The 20902-nt window shown below is 37.3% G+C and overlaps 1 protein-coding gene across 11 annotated transcripts in view; it reads left to right on the top strand.

Moving 5' to 3' along the window:
- CBFA2T2 (CBFA2/RUNX1 partner transcriptional co-repressor 2) overlaps positions 1–20902 on the top strand; it is a 166439-nt gene that overhangs the window by 104035 nt on the left and 41502 nt on the right. The window lies entirely within an intron of this gene.

Below are 20902 nucleotides of genomic sequence, written 5' to 3'. Positions count from 1 at the left end.
TGGAAAAAAAATTAGGCAATTTATAAAAAACTACCATGGGAAAATTTCTTCCCTATTTTTGGACCTCCCTTTTCCCTATCTATAAAACAATTCTCCCAGATCTGATCATTTTGAGTTTGTGTTTTTTAATTTGTGGGGTAGGAGAGAGTGGGAAGAGTGGGAAGAGGAAAATAGTGGACCTGCTGTTTCCAAAATGACATAGGGAACTTCGGTGTGGAAACTCCATCTGCTAGTAGAGACTGACCCAGCAACTTAACAGTTTAAAAGTGTTTCCTGTGACTCAGATCACACAGCCAGAGTGTAACATAAATCTGAATCATTCAGTCATATACATGGATTTCTTGAATTTGTAGAATTACCTTGATGTTAACAGAAGAAGAGACCTCAACAAGGGTTCTCCCCTTCTATTAAGTTCAGATATTTCCTCAGTAGTTACTGTGTGTTTATGTACATGCTTGTTGATATAATATTTGGTGGTTGTAGGTGTCCTAATGGAGGGAGGATACAGTTGGCTAGGAGGATGCTCATCAATGCCTTATCCTCCCTACCCCATTTGTCCCTGGATGTTTAATTTCCCAAAACTATAATGCATCTTTTTTTCAGCCTAGGAGCATGATAATGGTCCTTGATGTACATGCAATCTTCTCCTATTTTATTGAATTTATATAAAACAAAAAGTTATATGCAGTCATAATAGCTCAGAGCCCCCAGTCAGGAAAATTTCTAATGCTTAGGCAGAGGTTTGGCTCTCTACTCTAATTTAAATTCATGTTTATTTCTAGCTGATCCCTGACCTCTTTTTGGTTGAGGCAGAGAGTCGGGTAACATTAAGTGTTGGGATAAGGAAACAAGTAGAATATGCTACTTTGATTTTTAATAGAAAGGCACAAGTAAGGAAAGTTGGGGAAAGACTAGAGTTTTTTCCCTTGGAATTTCCATCAGTCCTTAAATAAGTGAGTATAAATAGTGGCTTCAGCCAGAGTCTTTTGTTCTAAGATACCTGATAGTCCTTCTTTATTTCTTCTGCCTCTGATATAGGTAAGACTTCTTTCCAATTTCTTCTTTCATTTATTGCCCCTATTCTACTTGTTAATCTTTATGAAGGGGTTGGAAAAGCAAACCCTATTTAATTTTGCTGTTCTGCTGTTGAAGTACCCATTCCTTTCAGTCTCTCACAGCCTCTGTGTGTCTGTGTGTGTCTGTCTCTTTAAGAACTCTGGGGTGGGGGTTTATTTTTATTCTTATGTTTATTCTTATAACATTCAATTTACATCAATGTATGGCATGGAAACAAGGTAGAGACTGTCAGTCAGCCTTCTTGGGGGGGAAGAGAGGAGGGGGGAAAATTGTAGAATTCAGAGCCTTGCAAAAAATGACGGGTATATATTACTATTGTATATAATTGAAAAATAAAATGTTAAAATGAGGAAAAAAAATTGAGTAAAAAATACTAAAAGAAAAAGAACTCTGGGGTACTACACAATTAGACTTTCATCTAGGTCTTGATCCTTAGACTTTGTCTCCTCTACTCCTTTGACAGTCTGGAAAAGCCTATGTTTAGGACCATGTTTAAAAAAAAAAATTTAAATGAATAAAATACAATGCAAAGGATTACAAAAGGAACCAATTGTATTGAGTATAGTAATTAAACTTGTCTTTGAAGTTCTTAGACCCCAGGTTAAGAATCCTTATTCTAGATAGTCCCAAATAACTTAGAAGTGAATGCTTATTTTCCTTTTGAATGAAAAATCTCTAGTGCCATTCATTTCTCAAACTGATATTACACTTGAAGGAGACTAAAAGCTGGTCTTGACTCCGTTGGAGTTTTCAATCTAATAAAGAGTCTGATCAGAGGAGGCTTTACCAAAGAGAGGCCCTTGTAAATATGTCGAATGTGTATGTGCCTGCTGTTAATAACTAGAATTCCATTGAATTGACAAAACATGGTAGCTTTCTGAGTTTAATATTTGCAGCCTGAAAGTGAAACAGCTGTGTGTGGGGGAGGATGGGTATAAATATAGCATCTTTGAGAAGGAAAAGGCCTATGGAGTGAGTGAATTATAAGAGGAAGAGAGCGGATGTCTGCCTTTAATCTAAGATTTTCACTAGCAATTTAAACACATAAACATTCGGCCTTGTTGGAAACCATTTTTAGTGGAGTTTGTGTGTAACCCAGATAACTATCCTTTGTGAATTGGATTGGATGACACACAACCCCCACCACCTGCATGCAGTTCTTTTGCATAGGTTTCTGAGGCAAAGATCACAACTTCTGGCCTTTGGAATGGGATGAATCTTTTTTGTTCCACATGAGGGGCAGACTTGTGGTGTTGGCATCCTACTCTAATCAGCAATTCTAAGTAATGTGTCATAAATTTTTACCAACTTTTCATTCTTGCCATGAAAATTGTTTTATTTCCTTCTTGATCATCAACTTGCTTGAATACCCTCAAGGATACATAACTTATTTCTTGCCTTTAAAAAACATACAGACTGGTTAAGAAAATATAGGATTATTTAGCTAGCAGTGTGAAGGTATACAAAATTTAGTTCTGGATGGGATGTGTTATAATTCAGAAAATCCTAGATAGAATCCTAGAGTTGGGAGGAATCTCAGAAAGCAATTTAGTCCACCCTCACCTGAGCAAGAATTCAATTTAATAAACATTGATTAAGTACCTACTGTATGCTAGACACTGTGCTAAGCACTAGGGATGTAAATCCTTCAAGGAGTTTACAATTGAAATGAGTGAAGACTGTACTCCAATGAAAACTGTAAAGTGGTAGGGGAGAGACACATCATGTAGTCCCAGGTCCTAGGGAACTTGATGTTGGAGTTGAAACAAAGGTCAGCTGCTAAAAGAAAATGGAGGGTTATCCAGAAAGTTCTAAGCTTTCTATAAAGGAAGACTTTGGGAGTAGATTATTGCCCTCCAATTAGAAGGGAAAGATAACGGAGAAGGTTGAATAGGTCTACATGGTGGTGAGATTTCAGGTGATCAATTTTATGAACTTATCCTGGAGGAAGCATGATGTTCCATGGAGTTGAAAACAAGCAGAGACACCTTCTAATAACAACTCTTTTATAAAATACTCATCTGCCTCCTGCTGAAATTTTTCTGATGATTTTGAGCTCCTTTTGTAGACTGATCAATTCAGGATGTTTCTAATACTGAACAAGTACCCCATAGCTTAAAAAAAAAACTTTTTTGAGAATGCTGCTCAGGGGAAAACTAGTGGCACAATGGAGAGAGCACTAATCCTGGAGTTAGGATGACCTGAGTTCAAATCTAGTCTCAGACACTTAACTAATTATTTAACTTTGTGACCGTGGGCAAGTTATCTAATCTCACTGCCTTGAAAAAAACAAAAAAAAAAAAATAATAAGAGAGAATGCTGATCAAAGCAATGACCAGCAATGATTCCAGAGCATTCATGATGAAGCATGCTACCCACAAATAAGGAGCTGGACTCAGAGTACAGAAGGAAATGTCTGATTTTTTAACATGGCCAAGGAGAGAATTTGTTTTACTTGATGATTCATGTTTGTTACATGGACTTTGATTTTCTTTTTCAGTGGGTGGAGAGGGAGGTGAGAGAGAGATTGAATATTTTCAAATTGTTGATTTTAAAAAATTAATTAAATTAAATCTAGGTGGCCTGTTCTCTAGCTCCTTCCAGGGTTTGACCTAAACTAGCTTATGGCATACAGATGATAATCTACCCCATTTAAGACGATGCTTGGAAAAAGACATTCCTTAGCATTCTTTGGCAGTATAGTTCAAACCACAACCACCATCACTATGAGGAAATTTTTCCTTAAATTTAATCTAATTCTAATGCTGCTCGTTTCTTCTCCTTCCTGTTTAAGTAGAGATGGAGACTACCACTTTATATTCTTGAAGACATTAAATCATTCCTTGTTCTTCTCTTCCTCTGGACCTAGTTTCTTTAACATTTCCCCTCAGTTTTATTTTCTTTAAATATGTTTATAGCTCTTCTTTTAAGCCCCTCTCCAAGTTTCCCAAATCTTTAAAAATTATGGGACCTAGCTAGAAAAAAGTGTTCTGGCAAATTGTAAGTACAATACAATAGGGCTTTGAAACTCTCCACCAAATGCCTTATGATACAGAGCTAGCTCAGAGCTCTCCAAAGCCAATCCAGAGCATTGAAGTTTAAGGGAACTCATTCAGCAGGGACTGGAATAGTTACAGAAATCTTGTGGGAAGAGACAGTATTTGAGTAAATCCCTAAAGTTTGGATTTGGTTTGGATTAGACAGATTGAAGGAAAGTGGGGATACCATGGACCAAAGGTAGAGGTGGAAAAGAACAAAATAAGGCTACCATTTACTCCACAAATATTAAGCACCTACAGTATGCCTCAGCAGTATGCCAAGTAATGGGGTTTTGTAGAAAGGCAAAAACATTACATTATGCTGAGCTGACTCCAAAGAGGCCTGTTTTTCAGAGATATATTTATTTGCAACATTTCTCAGGAATACCTATATAAAATCTTCATTTGCCTGAAAATATCTGGCACTTATACAAATAACTAAGCACTTAAATCAGAAGAGGGAGGGATGGAGTTCATCTCCTTATTTTACAGTTAGGGAAACTGAGGTCTGGAAAAGGGAAGGGTCTTTTATAGCCAGCTAGAGGGAATAGACTCCTAGTCTGATGACTCCCTGGGCAGACTTCCTTCTCTGTTGAGTTGGGCTTTGTGTCTAAGCAAGTTCAAGCTTTTGTGGGTCTAGCCTCTCTAAGAAGGGAAAATGTTAATCCAGTTTAATTTTAAGTCTTTCTGTTTCTCAGCTTTTGATGTGAAAAACATCAGCTTGGTAGAGATGTAAAACAGATGGTGTGCCATTGGAGTAGATAATGCTATTATCCAGAATCAACGTTTGCAGAGCTGGGAGGCATGAAACCATAGATCACATCTCCCTATTTACCTTATCAGGTCAGGCTATGCTGGGACTTCTCTTAGTTTGTATTGAGATTAGCAACAGGGTCCTTACAATGATAGGCAAATTATAGCCTATTCTTTTGAACACTGGGAAGGAAACAGTTACCCTAACAATGAATGGACATATTTTTCCTTGGTCATGACTGATAAATAGCTAGTTAGCCAGCATCTAGAGAAAGAGAGTTCTCAGTTCTCAGACTACCCTTCTAGTTAGAAAATTCCTGCTGAATATGTAATCCAGGCTGTGTCTGGGAAAAATGATGGGCTGTTCATGTATGAAAGTGAGAGACAGCCGCTGGACAGCCTGTGGCTCCCATGGTAACCACATGAGATCCAAAATCACAACTCTAGAGTTAAAAGGGACCTGGGAGGCCATTTAGTCTGACATCATAATTTTACAATGAGACTCCTAAGGTTAAAGGAAGATAAGTAATTTGCCCAAAGTCACACAAGGAGTAAGTTTCAGAGGTATGACATGTTGAGAGTATACAAAGAGGGCCACTCTGTTCATGGGAATTCATTGTATCACATTTTTGGAAGGACATGGGTGGAGAGGTATGCACCATCTGGGCAGACATGATCTGGAGGGAATGCTCCCATCAGTGAGATGACAGATTCACTAGACTGTTTCTCAAAGCATTTGGTACAGTGCATAGAGTGCTGGATTTGGAAGAGTTCAAACCCTGCCTCAGACACTTAGTAGTCAGATGATCCATGGCAAATTGCTTTAAAATCCTTGTTTTGTTTTGTTTTTTAATCTGTAAAATAGTATTGTTAGACTCATAGCCTCTTTATCAATCTGTGATCCTATAATCCAATACTTTTTCTCCTGCTTCAAATAAACTTTTTGTATCTAGGTTCTCTCTCTAGCAGTTGAGAGCCAGGCATGTAGCATCTTTTGGAGGGGCAGGTTGTGGGGAGGATCAGGTTTCACATCAAATTTCAGATGTCTATTGCTGGGGTTATAGATTTGTATAGCATAGGTCTGAACAGAGAAGGAGAGGAATAAAAATTCTTGTGTTTTTTTTCTATTTTGCCCCCAACTCTACACTTTGAACCACATATCTGACTTGTTGACGCCTCTAAAACAAGCCAGGTTCCATCAGTTTTATTTAGAAAGATATTTTTATGATGAGGTTATTATATGTTATGATCCATGGTATATCTATATCACAGGATTATTCTTGTAATGATAACCCTGAAAGGATGAGCTGAGTTATGACAGTTCTGTTTTTACTGTGTTTGAATTTAAATGTGTCTGATCATCTTGGAATTAAAAACACTTCAAGAAAAATTATTAAATGATGCTGTTAAAGGAGCTAGAAAGTTGCCTAGTTAACTTATTTTTCTCCCCACCCCATTTCTCACCTCTTCCCTGTTTTTCACATTCCATGCTGGAGATAAACATCATCACCTTTCAGTCTTCAAACTCTGAAAAACTTATCATTCTTTGGGATAATACCAATCCATAGGGTTTCCACCTTCTTTCCCTTGGAATAATGTGTCTTATGTTTTTTTTTCAGGTTTTTTTGCAAGGCAAACAGGGTTAAGTGGCTTGCCCAAGGCCACACAGCTAGGTAATTATTAAGTGTCTGAGACCACATTTGAACCCAGGTACTCCTGACTCCAGGGCCCGTGCTTTATCCACTATGCCACCTAGCCGCCCCATGTTTTACTTTTATATTGCATAACATATATATGTGTATGTATGTATGTGTATATATATATACATATATATATGTGTGTATATATATATATATATATCACTCCACATTATGAGAGGTCTTTTGTAACAAAGTAAAACTAATAACACAATGACTTTGTCTGAAAGGACATACAGCATTTCATATCTATTGCAACCTGATATCTCTCCATTTCGAAAAAAAATTAACAGTATTTTCTTTCCTATTTTATTGAGAAGAAAAAACAAATTTTTGTAACTACATGCATATTTAAACAAAACAGATTCTTTCAATACCTGTTTACTATGTGAAGACATATGCATACATACATAATATATATATATCTGCAACCTAATCCATTATTATTCTGTAATTGATAGCATGTTTCAACATTGGTCCTTTGGAACTATGCATTGTATTAATAATGATAGTTCTTCACAGTAAGGTAGTTTGACTTCAGAGTCATTTGTTTTTATAGTGTTGTTATTATATAAATTGTTCTGCTTCTGTTTGTTTGTTTTATCCTTCAATGATTTATGAAAGACCTCCAAATTATTAATTTTTTATAATATTGATCTTAGAGTATAAATATTTTGGGGTCCTACATACTTCACTCTGCATCAGTTCATATAAGTTTTTTCTAAATTTGGGGGAAGATAATCACAAGTTTGGGATTCAAAGACACTTAACCAGTCATTAAACCTATTTTCCTTTTGGCCCAAGATAAAGGAGTTAATAGAGATGATAAAAATCAATAATGGAGTTAAAAAAAAAAAGGTTTACTACAGATCCATATGGACAGACCTACTTTGTGCAATAGTGGAATAACTTAAGTTTTTTTTTTTCCTTCACATAGTGCTTCACTTTACACTCATTGCCTCATTCATTCTTCACAATAACCCTGCAAAGACATATTGTCATTATTATTGCCACTTTACAACTAGGAGAACAAGCTGAGAGGGGAACTCATCTAAGGGATGATGGCAAAATTGCCCAGGGTCACAAATTTATTGCATGTAGAGCTAAAGCCAGGTTGTAAAGCTCAGAGTCAAACAGAAATTAGTCACAAGAAGGCTGCTGGATACTTTAATAGTGACCCTCATGTAAGATGTGGCTTAAAGGAAAATGATTAAGGAAATAGAGAATGGGGGTGGGGAGAAGGTGGGCCAGACATGTAACAAGGGCAAAGAATATCATTATCCATGAAATAGAGTCAAAGGAAGGCCTCTCATACATTGTAGAACCTCTAGGGAGTAATAAAAGAAGCACATTGACAAGAATCACAGAATATGGCTGACTTAGGTTATGATCTACACAGTTAAAAGAAATAACTGCCTCCTTCCATGACAATTTATTAAGCACCTGTTATATGCCAACCTTGTGCTAGTTGCTGGATATAAAGATTCAAAGATGAAACACAAGTTACTCTCAAAAACTTACATTCTATCAGGATAGTGACCATATAAGCAAGTAAGAGTGTCCATAATAAAATTGAGGGGATGTTCATCAGTTGGGAAATAGCTAAACAAATTATGGTATATGAATGTGATGGAATACTATTGTGCTTTAAGAAATGATGAGCATCAGATTTCAGAAAAACCTGGAAAGACTTGAAAGAATTGATGCTGAGTGAAGTGAACACATCCCAGGAGAAGATTGTACACTGTAACAGCAGCATTGTATGATGATCACTATGACAGTCTTAACCTTTCTCAGCAATACAATGATCTAAGACAATTCCAAAGACTCATACTGGAAAATGCCATCCACATCCAGAAAAAGAACTGATAGTCTGAATGCATATCAAAGCATACTATTTTTTTTAAGTTTTTGCAAGGCAGTGGGGTTAAGTGGCTTGCCCAAGGCCACACAGCTAGGTAATTATTAAGTGTCTGAGGCCGGATTTGAACTCAGGTACTCCTGATTCCAGGGCCAGTGCTCTATTCACTGTACCACCTAGCCACCCCACAAAGCATACTGTTTTTGCTGTTTTTTGTGACTTTTCCCTTTCTTATACAATATGAATAATGTGGAAAAAAAATATGATTACATGATTACACAGTATACCATGGAAACAATGTAAAGACTAACAGACTGCATTCTGTGAGGGTGAGGAGAGGGAAGTGAGATTAGGGGGAAAATTGTAAAATCCAAAATAAATAAATAAATTTACATGATTGTACAATGTATAATCTATATCAGATTGCCTGCCATCTTGGGAAACAGACACATAAAGGAAGGAGAAAGAATTGAATCTCAAAATCTTATAAAAAAATGAATGTTGAAAACTATCTTTACATGTAATTAAGAAAAATAAAATTCTATTTACCAAAAAATAAAAAAGAATATTCATAATAATAGAGAGGGGGAGGGTGTCAAGAAAGATTCTGGGTATAAAAGGTGGTACTTGATCTGAGTCTTGCAAAAAATAGCATTCTGCAAATTCATACATTTTTTTTGAAGGATTTTTGCAAGGCAAATGGGGTTAAGTGGCTTGCCCAAGGCCACACAGCTAGGTAATTATTAAGTGTCCGAGACTGGATTTGAACCCAGGTACTCCTGACTCCAGGGCCAGTGCTTTATCCACTATGCCACCTAACCGCCCCTAAGATCATACATCTTTTGAAAGAAAGGAAAGACCCAAACCCTGAGTCTACTAGTACAGAGCTCTTCCATTTTTGCCCTACTGCACTTGGGTACTTATTCTGGGAAAAAGACTTCATGTTAGTTTCAATTTCTTCAGTATAAGGAACCCATAAATGTGTTTCCTGTGATTCTTCCTGTGTCTTTGCCACTAAGTCTAGTACACAAAGTATTTGCAAGAAGAATCTTACACAGTCAACTAACTATTCCATCTAGTTGTACTCTAGTCTGATTAGCTCATTCTTTCTGTCTCCCAAGGGAGGGCCATGAGGTGGCCTCTCTTGTGGTTTGCCTTTGAAGAAGGGGTTTCCCACAGTGCTCTTTAATAGACTATTACTTCCTTTGCCATTCACCACAAATATCTCCTGCCTTGTCAGGGCAAAGAAAATGAAGGGTTAGGGAAATTAGGGGATCCTACCTCCTTCTACCATTGAGCTACGCAGACTTTGGTTTTCTGTGTCCCTTGGTTACCCTTGAGTGAAACTGGGGGCAAGGGAGAGGGGTCTGCATTCATTTCCCTTTTACCTATGATGAAATTGAATTACAGAAAGGGTTAAAACTTCTCAAAGGCTGCTAGTCTTTCCTATCTAGATTATCTACTTCTGTTTCTCGTGTCCCTCTTTAAAACCTTAAAATTGAATGTCAGTTTAGCCAAATAAACTTCTGTAGTAGATATTTACACTTGTATTAGTTCCTTGTAGTATTTTCTCTTTGACTTGTAAGTTCTGAAACTTGGCTATAATATTCCTGGGGGTTATTTTTTTTATCTCTTTCAGTAGGAGATCGGTAGTTACTCTCAATTTCTATTTTACCCTCTGCTCCTTGGATATCAGGACAATTTTCCTGTAGAAGTTCTTTAAAAATGAAGTCAGGGCTCTTTTCCTGATCATCACTTTCAGTTAGCCCAATAATTTTTAAATTGTCTCTATGGATCTGTTTTCCAGATTCATTGCTTTTCCAATGAGATATTTCACATTTTCTTCTAGTTTTTCATTCTTTTGATATTTTTTTTATTTTGTCTTGATTCCTTGCAAAGTCATCAGCTTCCTTTAGCTCTATTCTACATTTGCAGGATTCATTTTTTTTCAGAGAGCTTTCTTATCTGCTTTTCCATCTAGCCAATTCTGCTATTTAAGGTATTTTACCTCCTCATTAATTTTTTGAACTGTTTTTTTCCATTTGACCTAAACTAATTTTTAGTATCTTTTTTCTTCTTAACTAAGCTATTGACTTGGTTTTCTCCCTCATTTCTCTTTCCAATTTTCCCTTTGCCTCCCTTACCAGATTTTCAAAATCTTTTTTGAGCTCTGAAATAGCCTGAGACCAACTTCTAAATTTCTTGGAGGATTTAGATGCAGAAGCTGGAACTTTCTCATCTTCTGATTGTGTGTTTTGGTCCTCCATGGGGACTAAAGTAATTTTCTATGGTTAGGTTCCTTTTTTCCGTTTACTCATTTCCCTAGCCTGTGCCTGATTTGGGGTGCTTCCTGAGCTTTTGAATTTTACTGGGACACCCCTGAAAGGACCTCAGTTCTTTTAAGGTCTTATATGAGACTCTGACTGCTCTCCTGCCTGTGCTCTGGTTTGTGGATGACCAATAGGCCCCCAGATTCTGGGCTGCACTCACTTTTATTAATTTCATTGCTGGATATATAAAAGTTTTTTCAGTCATATTAGTATACTTAGTCCATTCATTATAGTTCGTTTTTTTCCTTAAATAGTTGAAGTTGCTGGTTACTTGCTCCCTTCTGCTTTGTTTACATGATTGCATTAAATATTATAGAGGAAACCTGAAGGTAAAACAAAATTCCTTCCCTTCCCCCCCTCCCATTTTAAAGTTGTTTTAATTTCAGTCTAAATTTTCTACCTTTCCCTCCCTTCACTGAGAAGGCAAGAAAAAGAAAACCCATTATAAATATATCAAAGAAAATAAATTTCCACATTAACCACATCCAAAAATTAAAAAAGAAAAGAAAAATAGGCTTAGATTTGCTCTCTCAGCCATTCATCTCTTTCTGGAGGTAGATACCATGTTTCATCATGAGATTTTTTAATTTATGTTTGGATGTTGTGTTTATCAGAGCTCCTTAGTCTTTTAAAATTGTTTTTCTTTAAACTATTATTGTTATTATAAAAATTCTTCTCCTGCTTCTTCTCTTTTCATGCTATATCACTTCATATAAGTCTTCCCAGGTTTTTGTGGAAAATTTGGAAAATCATTTTTTACAACACAATAGTATTGTCACCTTCATATACCACAACTTGTTCAGCCATTCCCCCACAACTTCTAATCCTTTAGATCCTAACCTGGACTCTATAACCCTTTTTTTTTTAGGTTTTTTCAAGGCAAACGGGGTTAAGTGGCTTGCCCAAGGCCACACAGCTAGGTAATTATTAAGTGTCTGAGACCAGATTTGAACCCAGGTACTCCTGACTCCAGGGCTGGCGCTTTATCCACTATGCCACCTAGCTGCCCCTCTATAACCTTTTTTCAAAAAAAATTTAATAGCTATTTCTTTTTTTTTTTTCGTTTCATACAAATGACATTTTTTAATACATTACTGAAATATTCTTGTTTAAGATTAAACATAGGGGGCAGCTCCCTTCATTTATACCCCCCCCACCCTACACTATATTTTCTCTCTCCTTTCACTCTGTTCCTCTTCTTAGAAAATGTGCTGTAGAGTAGCTGAGTGGCGCAGCAGACTGATCACCAGTCCTGGGGCCAAGAAGCCACCTCTAAGGCCTAGCAGCCACCCAGCCTTGGGGTCCTGGACAGGCCATCCAATCCCAACCCCTTGCAAGAATTAAAAAAGAAAATGTGTTATATCTGACCACTTTCCTCCATAGTCCACCCTCTCCTCCATCACTCACATCTCTCCCCTTCCCCTGTTCCCCTTCTCTCCTTTTTACTCTAGATGTCTGTACTCCATTGAGAATATATGCTGTTTCCTCTCCGAGCCACCTGTGATGAGAGAAAAGGTTCCCTCATTCCCCATTGCCTTCCCCCTTTCATATCATTGCAATAATAAAAAAAATCTTATTATATGAAATATCATAGCCTATTCCATCTCTCATTTCCTCTTAATCCCATTATATTTCCCTTTTAGCCATTGACTCCATTTTTACAATATGTTATATCTTCAAATTTACCTCTCTCCTGTGCTTCATCTATAAAAGCTCCTACCTGCTCTATTAAATGAGAAGTTTCATATGAGTATTTTTGGTGTCATTTTTCTATGCAGAAATACATACAGTTCATCATTATTAAGTCCCTTATATTTTCCCCTTCTCCTTCACTCTCTATGCTTCACCTGAGTCCTGTACTTGAAGACTTTCTGTTGATCTTTGGTTGTTTCAACAGGAACAATTGAAATATCCCTGATTCATTGAAAGTCCATCTTTTCCCTTGGAAGAGGATGTTCAGTTTTGATAGGTAGTTGATTCTCATTTGCATTCTGAGCTCTTTTATTGTCTGGAATATTATATTCCAAGCCCTACAAACCCTTCATGTAGTTGCTGCTAAGTCCTGTGTGATCCTGACTGCAGCTCCATGATATTTGAACTGTGTTCTTCTGGCTACTTGTAATATTTTCTCTTTGACTTGGGAGTTCTGGAACTTGGCTATAATATTCCCGGGGCTTCCCTTGAAAATAATATTTTGGATTTCTTTCCTGGGTAGATCCAGTGGATTCTCTTAATTTCTATTTTGCCCTCTGTTTCTAGGATATCAGGGCAATTTTCATGTAGGAATTATTTAAAAATGAGGTCAAGGCTCTTTTCCTGATCATGACTTTCAAGTATCCCAATAATTTTAAAATTATCATTCCTGAATCTGTTTTCCAGATCAGTTGTTTTTTCAATGAGATGTTTCATATTTTCTTCTAATTTTTCATTCTTTTGGTGTTAAAGTATTGTGTCTTGACTTCTCATAAAGTCAGCAGCTTCCTTTAGTTCCATTCTACATCTGAAGGATTTGTTTTCCTCAGAGAGCTTTCTTATCTCTTTTTCCATCTGGCCAATTTTGCTTTTTTAAAAAATTCTTCTCCTCAATAACTTTTTGAACTGTTTTATCCATTTGACTTATGCTGGTTTTTAACATGTTATTTTTTTGGATCTCCTTGACTAAGCTGCTGACTTCTTTTTCATGTTTTTCTTGCATCTTTCTCATTTTTTTCCCAACTTTTCTATCTCCCTTACCTGATTTTAAAAATATTTTTTGAGCTCTGTCATAGCCTGAGCCCAATTTCCTTTATCCTTGGAGTCTTTAGATGCAGAAGCTTAGACTTCCTTATCTTCAGATTGGGTATTTTGATCCTTCTTGGGATCATAGACCATGTATTTCTCAATGGTGTCCCTTTTTTTTTCTCTGTTTACTCATTTCCCCAGCCTGTGCCTGGTTTTGGGGTGCTTCCCGAGCTTTTGAATATTATTAGGACACACAGCCCCACAACGATCTCAATGTGTAAAGCTTTGTCTTCCCTCCTGGTCTGTGAATGACCACAAGCGCACCCCTCTGCCACATGGCTGAGGTGGGTGGGCCCTGCTGTTCTGTGAGGAGCCTAGTCTGTGATCAGGATTGGAATGTGGTCAGAGTCCCAGAGTCCTCTTCTGAGCACTCAAGGCTCAGTTGTCTGGGGGCTCCTGCTTACCACCTCCACCTGCTTCCTTTTCCTGGATATGGGCTGCCCAAGCCACTGCTACTGAATCCCTTGAGGGCTGGGCTTCAGCTGTGGCAGAGACCCCACTGCTGATCCTTCCAAGTTGTGCCCACCCCGGAGTGTATATCAAGAAACTAGCCTGGCTGCTGTGAGCCATGGCTCCCAGGTGCCCTGGGGCTGCCTCCCAGGGATGTTGTGAGTATCAGATGAGATAATATTTGGTAATCACTTAACAAAGTACCTAATACCCAGTAGGCACCATAGAAATGCTTATTCTTTCTCCTTCTTCCCCTCTCTGGACCATACCTTGAGAACTGCAACTCTTGTCTCACCCTGTCATTTTATAGAGGAAGAAGTTGAGACCTGGGGAGAAAAAGGCATCTTGCCTAAGGTCACATGTCACATCATAAATAGAGCAGGACCTCCATCACATTCTCCCAATTTCCAACCTCCTCATGATTGGTTTTGTGCAACATTTGGGAATTGCCACATAATTGACCGAGTTCTCCAGAAAGCTTTGACATTCGGTACTGCTCCAAATTCTGACCTGGAGAAATTGTGATCATGTGCTTGATGAAATCTCCACAGAAAACACTGGCAGTCCTTAGAGATTTTTGAGATTATTCTGAAGCTCTGCATATAATAAATATTTGAAATATAAATATTTTGAATTTTAGATTGAACTTTGCTTTCAGGTCCCTTCAAGCATGGACTTTTCACTAGCCATCATCACTATCATCATTGCTTAGATCAGTCAGAGCCTGAAGTTTAAACTTTCTTTCATAGAAACATACTACAACAATCCCTAGGTAGAAAGTAATCCACAAAGTGATAAAGGCAGACTGGGACGGTAAAAGCCTAGAGCAACATCATAAGACTTTTTTTATATTCTTGCCCAAAGGACCTACAGCTGGATCCCAGTTAGTCCACCCGAAGTCAAAATTAACTCAGACTGCCCTAGTTGTGCTCCATGAAATCTTTGCTCATTTCAACATGATGGGTGTTCTGAGAGTGTGTGGGTTACCTCAGGACTCCACAGTTCCACTAGTATTCAGCCCCATGATAAGAGGTAAGTTAGTTGCAAGAGCAACCAGTGTGATCCACCTTGCCTCCAGTAGATAGACCCCTTCCCACATGCTATGAATGTGACTGAGTATCTTTAAAATAAAGATTGCTTTAATTTCCAGATACGGTTGATTAAAAAAAAAAAAAGGTCCATCTCATTCTACTTTTTTCCCACCTACTGGTGGGGGGAAAAATCCCATAAAATGAGGGGGTTGAACTCTTAGGTGACCTGAGTTTAAATCCCGCTTGTAATTACTAGTTGTGTATTCCTAAAGAATATAGTTAAGTAATGCCCTTGCATTTTAAAACCAATCCAGTCTAAACATGACTCTTGATATTCATGAATTCATCAGGCCAAATTTTGGACATTTTGTTAATCTTTCCAGGCTAGTGGTTGCAGAAATATTTATAATCTGAATAATTGATCACAGACTGGAACCCCATGCTTAGTATCTACTAAGTCTTAGTGGTGCAGAGGATAGTGTGGGAATTGGTGTCAGGAAGAACTGTGTTTGAATTCTGTTCCTGAGACTTACTGGTTGGTGTTTTGGAGCCAATCCTGAAAGCATGATGAGTTTTTTTTAAGTTAGAAAAGTCAAAAACATACATTTATTCAGGAATTATTAAAGGTATTTGATGTTTCAAATGGTTTTCCTACTTTATAAAATATTCATAACATGTATTTTTATTTTTATTAATATTTTATTTGTTTTCCAATTATATACAATTGTAGTTTCTACCTATCATTTTCTGTAAGGTTTTGAACTTTACAATTTTTCTTCCACCCTCCCTTCCCTCCCCCCATGCCACCACAGAAGGCAGTCTGATAATCTGTACATTGTTTCCATGTTATCCATTGATGGAAATTGAATGTGTTGAGAGAGAAGTCATATCCTTGAAGAGAAAATAAAATGTTAGAGATAGCAAAATTATGTAGTGCATAATCACTTTAAAAAAAAAATGAAGGTAGGAGCTGTGAACTCATCCAACCTTTCTGGTAAACAATTTGGAATTACATCCAAAGGGCAATAAAAATGTGCATACCCTTTGATCCAGCAAGACCACTACTGGGTTTATATCCTGAAGAGATCGTAAAAAAGGGTAAAAACATCTCTTGTACAAAAATATTCATAGCAGCCCTGTTTATAGTGGCAAAGAATTGGAAACTGAGTGAATGTCCATCAATTGGGGAATGGCTGAACAAATTGTGTTTTATATACATATATATATATATATGTATGTATGTATGTATGTATGTATGTATGTATGTATATGGACTTGCTCATTCCATCAGTGCAACAATCAAGGACAATTTTGGAGTATCTGCGATAGAGAATGCCATCTGTATCCAGAGAAAGAATTGTGGGGTTTGAACAAACACTGAAGATTATTACCTTTAATTTAAAAAAAAGCTTTTATCTTAATATGTAATTTTACTATCTCATTTTATTTTTCCCCCTAAGGATATATCTCTCTTAACACATTCAACTTAGATCAATGTATAGCATGGAAACAACGTAAAGACTAACAGAATGCTTTCTGTGGGGGGAGTGGGGGGAGGGAAGCGAGATTAGGGGGAAATTGTAAAATTGAAAAATAAATAAATAATCTTTGAAAAATGGAAAGTAATAGACTTTGGTCTTTGTTTAAACTCCACAGTTCTTTCTGTGGACATAGATGGTATTATACTCTACCCCAGGTGCTCTAAAATTGTCCCTGATTATTGCATTGGTGGAATGAGCAAGTTCATTAAGGTTGATCATCACCCCCGTGTTGCTGTTAGGGTGTACAATGTTCTTCTGGTTCTGCTCATCTCACTCAATATCAATTCATGCAAGTCTTTCCAGGCTTCTCTGAAATCCCATCCCTCCTGGTTTCTAATAGAACAATAGTGTTCCATAGCATACATACACCACAATTTGTTCAGCCATTCCCCAACTGATGTACATTCACTCAGTTTCCAATTCTTTGCCACCACAAACAGGGCTGCTATGAATATTTTTGTACAAGTATGTTTTTACCCCTTTTGCATGATCTCTTCAGGGTAAAGACCCTGGAGTAGTATTGCTGGATCAAAGGATATGCACATTTTTATAACATGTATATTTAAATCCACAGAATAGGGCGGCTAGGTGGGGTAGTGGATAAAGCACCGGCCCTGGAGTCAGGAGCACCTGGGTTCAAATCCGGTCTCAGACACTTAATAATTACCTAGCTGTGTGGCCTTGGGCAAGCCACTTAACCCCATTTGCCTTGCAAAAAAAAAAAACCCTAAAAAAAATAAATCCACAGAATTATGTTCAGATTCTATTTAGTTAATTCATCATCACCACCTGATGAATTTTCAATGTGAGCATTAAGAAATTGTTAATAATGTGTGTGTGTGTGTGTGTGTGTGTGTGTGTGTGTAGGTAGGTAGATAGGTAGATACAAAGATAAATTTAATTTTTTTCCAGAAAGTTCTGCTAAACATTTGCCAACACACATCCCTTAACCCTAGGCAAATCAAACTTTACTCTGCCTCAATTTCCTAATTTGTAAAAGGGGCTAAAAGCATAATATTTCATAGTGTTAACTGTGAGGAACGGATGAGATTATATGTGCAAAGCATATTACAAACCTTAAATTATCATATCATTTATTATTTTTAATTTTATCTTATTTTTATGGATGCCTTTTGGTTTTGCCTACACCATTATTTCCAGTTATATTCCCCCTCCCATCCCCTATTCCCTCTGTAGTGAGCCATCCCCTGTAATAAACATTTTATAAGAAAGTTTTTAAGGCAATTTAAGGTGGAAATTCTGTGGCAAATCAGTAATTCCACATTTTGAGTTTGCCAAATCGCTTTTTTTTAATTTTTAAAAAATTTTTATTTAAGGCAAAGGGGTTCAGTGACTTCCCAAGATCACACAGCTAGGCAATTATTAAATATCTAAGGCCGGGTTTGAACTCAGATCTTCCTGACTCCAGAGCCAGTGCTCTATTTACTGTGCCACCTAGTTGCCCCACCAAACTACTTTCTTGTGATGTCTAAGCATTGCAACTATTTTTGGTAGTCTCTATTTTACAGATGAAGAAACTGAGGCTTGGAAAAGTGAGGTAGGTAGTAAACGTCAGAGTCTGAACAGTTTCGTAGCTAACCAAAGCTCTGCTTTGAGGTTCCTAAGTAGGTCCCATTTTCATGGTGCAGCCCTAGAAACACCTAATGCCTTCAGATCTGATCCTCTGTTCCATCAAAGAATCCTTCTGAAGTGTCTTCCACACAAACGTTCATCAGGTATCAAATTGAAATTTTCCTCTTTTCTTTCATTTCTCCAAAGTCAGACTCATCCTCAGTCTATGGGCTCAGCGCTGGTTTTTATTTTTTGTATCCAGTATGGTCTGAGACTAAAATAAAGTAGGCCATAGTTTCAAGTACTGATATTTAATTTTACAAATGAGGAAACTAAGACTTTGAAAAGCCATGACTTAGGGTCTTTTATGAAATAGTGTCACTGTGACCCTAAAAGAGGATTTCAAATCCAATGGTTTTCTTATAATCTTCCTCCAGGAGTTCCTGACCCAAGTAGAGAATGTCCAACAACCCAATAGGACAGAACCAGAAGAAATTTTATGTAGGAATTCCAGGGACATTAGCAATAGTCATAAAATCAGTATCAAAGATTCCAGGGTTGTTGTCCAGGGGACCACAAATGCCATCTGGTCAAAGGCAGAACCAAAAAAGAAATCTTGCCATTAACTAGTCAGTCAGTAAGCATGTCCTAAGCAGCTATTATGGCCCTCATTTCTCTTATATATATTAGCTATGTGACCCTGGGCCAGTCCCTTGATTTCTCAGTGTTCTAGGCAACTCTGAAGCTGTCAGTTACAGAAAAGATGCTGCTGTAAATTGTTATGAAGTTTCCTCATCCAGGAGCTCATTTTGCCAGTAAAACCATGGGTGCAATCCCTAGCACCACCACTGAGTTTCAGGTATTATTGCTGGGTTCTATAACATTCACTCCAACTGCTATATGCCCAGCCTTTCCTTGAAGACTTGGAGCAAAAGATGAATCTTTCCTTGCAGTCCATATCCTATTTTGCTCTTCTCTAATCATTAGGACAAATCTTAGCTTGCCTTACATCACCCGTAAGTCTTTCTTCCTCCATGACTACCATCTATAACTTCTGGTATGACCCTCTGGGGTCAAACAGAATAAAAGCAATTCCCATCTTCTACAGGACAAGCCAACAGATACCATAAGCTAAGGTATTGTAAAGCTTCAAGACGATCTCAGCAGAGTAACCCTAATCATTCGCCCTTAGCATGTTACTAAAGAACACCTTGTTCCTTTTTAAAAACTGTGTATTCTTGGGGCGGCTAGGTGGAACAGTAGATAGAGCACCGGCCCTGGAGTCAGGAGTACCTGAGTTCAAATCTGACCTCAGACACTTAATAATTACCTAGCTGTGTGGCCTTGGGCAAGCCACTTAACCCCATTGCCTCACAAAAACTGAAATAAAAAAAAATTGTGTATTCTTTGTATAAGAGATTTTCTAGAAATCACATTTTTTTCCTAATAATAAGGGTATTTTAGAAATTTGAGAAAAGGGGGAGAATATTTGAAGAAATAAAGGTGATATCCATAATTTTTTTGTATCTGGAATATTTAGAGTTCATTTGTGACATAGATGTTGGCCCCCAGTTTAAAAGTTTAAGAGGAAGGGGATGGCACAAATAATGAACAGTGTTGCCTGTTTGAAAAGCAAATTATGGGTTAGTAAAGTGAAGTGCTTCTGGACAGATGTTAAGTATTTGAAGAGAAATGGAGCCGTAGTCCAAGATGCCTGGACCAAAGTAGAGTGAGTAAGAATGAATCTGTTCCTGCGTTCACTCCGGACAGGGAGGCCATAAAGAGGTGAATATCAGTGACTAGTTAGTTTCCTGAAAATAATGAAGCTTCTGGGGCAAGCAAAACAGAATAAATTCCAATTCCCACTTATAATGTTTTTTAATGGAGTAGTTATTTTTATGGCTTTTATTCATTAAAAAAGTTTTATTAATGTCTTTTGTTGTTTCCCCCCTTTTTAAAGTTATATGACTGGCACCTGGTAAGCATCAAATTATTAATTTACAATTGAGAAAATCTGGGTGGCTAGGTGGCACAATGGATAGAGCACCGGCCCTGGAGTCAGGAGTACCTGAGTTCAGATGTGACCTCAGACACTTAATAATTACCTAGCTGTGTGGCCTTGGGCAAGTCACTTAACCCCATTGCCTTGCAAAAAATAAAAAAAATTAAATTGAGAAAATCATTGCCAAATTAATAAAATTATTCTTTATTGACTATCTTTCATACCATATTCATTTCCCACTTGGATCCCATCCCCTCTGTACTTTAAGCTCTCCCTTTGTAACAAAAGAGAATAAATAGTTAAGCAAAACTAAGCAACAAAATTACTGATGGTATATGCAGTGTTTTGTTCCCATGGTCCACCATTCTTCTGATGTTTTATGTTGTATTCTGAAGGATCAAAATTGGTTATTAATCTGAGTTCAGATGCCTTTTGCTATTTAGCATTTATGTTGTTGTAGGCATTGCATGTTTTTCTTCTAGTTCTGCTTCATGGTTCTCAGGGTCACAAGACCAAGTGATCTGTGAGAATCTGAATGGGATTTTTCTTAACTTCTCCACCAAGATGCCTTTCATTTATTAATAGGTAGATATAGATATATTTACTTTATTCATAGGAATATAATGTTTTTCAACTGAATGGTGCTTTTACTATTTTATTTATTTACCATTAGGTCTAGTTGATGTGATTTGTTTGTATGGGTTAGGGTGGTTGTTTTTTTAGTAGAGCTGCCTTTTATTTTTCTTAAAATAATGTTATTAATATCTTG

Source organism: Macrotis lagotis, chromosome 1 (assembly GCF_037893015.1).
Source record: "Macrotis lagotis isolate mMagLag1 chromosome 1, bilby.v1.9.chrom.fasta, whole genome shotgun sequence".
Lineage (NCBI taxonomy): Eukaryota > Metazoa > Chordata > Mammalia > Peramelemorphia > Peramelidae > Macrotis > Macrotis lagotis.
This window is presented reverse-complemented; position numbering and strand designations above follow the sequence as displayed.